At 42.1% G+C, this 2,299-nt stretch overlaps 1 pseudogene; it reads right to left on the reverse strand.

The window, feature by feature from the left end:
- Positions 1 to 666: 666 nt before the first annotated feature.
- On the reverse strand, positions 667 to 928 carry LOC114006711 (non-histone chromosomal protein HMG-17 pseudogene; annotated as a pseudogene).
- Between the last annotated feature and the right edge of the window lie 1,371 nt (positions 929 to 2,299).

The following is a 2,299-nucleotide window of genomic DNA, read 5'->3' on the forward strand; positions in this document are numbered from 1 at the left end:
GTCCCCACAGGTCTCTGGTGTAAGGGAGTTAAGTCTATGCTGAAGGCAGAGAGGGAGAGGACATCAAAGCAAATGTTAAATTTTTCACACCACAAGGCATCTGTGCCAAGGTGGCTGTGTGTCAGGGAATCCCTCCTCTTGGGAGCCAAGAGAAAGTCTCTCAAAACTAGAAGGGAAAGATGTTGTCCAAAGCAATCCAGCTTTAGAGACATTCTATTAGTGACAAATGCCCCTTCCCCAAAAAACAACAATGATGTGTTCTGTGTGCTAACAACATAGCTTCAAAAAAAAAAAAGGGTAAAACAAAATTCTCCATTTTTAGAAAACTTGATAAAAAATAGTATTTCAGGGAACCAGCAGTTAGCGTAATGGCTATGTCGCTGGGCTCCCACGTAGTCGACCATGGTTCGCGTCCCGGGCCCGGTGGCTTAGAACTCACGCCAGGCGCGTGTGCATGTGTGCCCAAGATCCCAAGAGGAGAATGGAGGAGAAGGGATTGTGGCGTGACCATCCCCCTTGGGGAGTGATTTCTCGCTTTCTGTCTCTATGTCTCTCTCTGTCTGGCGATAGCACGCGCCCTATAGCAAAAACCTCTCCAAAAAAAAAAAAAAGTATTTCAAACTGTACAGTCACCAGAAGTACACAGTTATCAAAAATGCACACACTTCACTTGGCATCTCCAGCACCTTCAGCTTTCTGTGCCTGGTCTGTTTTGGCATCTCCATTTTCTGCAGGGTTAGTCCCATCCTTGCCAGCATCTGCTTTTCCCATTTTTCCTTTGGGTAACTTCTCTCCCTCCTTTGCAGGGGCCTTTAGGCTTGGGCTCTGGCTTTGGAGGAGCAGGTTTCGCAGACAACCTTGCAGATCTTCTCTGTGGTTCATCCTTCACCTTCACCTTAGCATCCCCTTCAGCCTTTCTCTTGGGCATGGTGGTGACGAGGGTGTGACGTAGGCGCTGGACATGGGCGATGCCGTGGTGCACAGGTTTTGGTCGGTCCCAGGGTCTCTCTCACCTCTTTTTCACACTGCTCGGGCTCTGGGGGCGGGTGGGGGGGCATTTATAAAGCTTTTCCGTGCCCAGATGTTTTTTAAGCCACTGGGTCTGGGATTTGAAACACAGTTGGCCATGTGGAATCCAGTTTCCTATGCATAGCACTTAACTTACTACTGGGCTGGCCCAGAACATGTTCTCAATTTATTTATGTAAGGACTCAGGAATACAATTGCTGGCTCAGATGGTAACAGTATGTCTAGTTTTATAAGAAATTCTAAACTGTCTTCCATTGCATCCCTTCTAGCAATTAGTGAGAGTTCCTGTTGCTCAAAATTTTCACCAGTGTTTGGTGGTATTAAGTGTTTTAGATTTTTGCCACTGTAACGGGTGTGTGATGACATCTCATTGTTCTAATTTGCGATTCCCCAATGACATATTTTGAGCATTTTGACACCATTTTTTGAGCATTTGCCACATGCTTGTCATCTCTCTATATTTTTTGTCTCTTAAGGTTTTGGGGCCATTTTCTGATTGTGTTGTTCTTTATATATTTTGAATAACAGTCTTTTGTTAGACACAGTCCCTAATTTATGATGGTTCAACTCGTAATTTTTCACTTTACAGTGGTTTGAAAGTGATACATATTCAGTAAATCCGAACTTCAGATTTTGAATTATAATCTTTATTATAAAATAGACTTCATTATTTTATTATTCTGTCCAACAATAGGCAAGTGTAAGTGTTCTGAGCATATTTAAACAAGGGTTGGCTAGGGACCAGCAGAAGATGGCATAATGGTTATGTCACTAGACTCCCATGTAGTTGATCACACTTTGAGTCTCAGACCTGGCAGCTTAAAAATGCCGGACACATATGCATATATGCCCAAAATCCCAAGAGGAGAATGGAGGAGAAGGGATTGTGGGATAGTTGCCCCCCTGGGGGTGTGTGATTTCTCACTTTCTGTCTCTCTGTCTCTCTCTTTCTCTCCAGCAAGCATATGCTCCCTATAGCAAAAATCTCTCTTTTAAAAAAGTAGGATAGACTAAGTTAAGATGTTTGGTAGATTATGTGTATTAAATATATTTGTGAATTATATTTTTCATTTATAATGTGTTTATCAGGACACAACCCCAACATAAGTCAAAGAGCATCTGTGTTTCCTTTGCAAATATTTTCCCCAATCTTTGGTTTGTCCTCATTTTGTCAGTCTCTTTCACAGAGCATAAGTTTTAATTTTTAAAATTTTATTTATTTATTTATTTCTATTTTGGGGGAGATTTTTGTTATAAGGCACGTGCACTC

This window comes from Tupaia chinensis, unplaced genomic scaffold, assembly GCF_000334495.1.
Source record: "Tupaia chinensis unplaced genomic scaffold, TupChi_1.0 Scaffold149831_1, whole genome shotgun sequence".
NCBI lineage: Eukaryota > Metazoa > Chordata > Mammalia > Scandentia > Tupaiidae > Tupaia > Tupaia belangeri.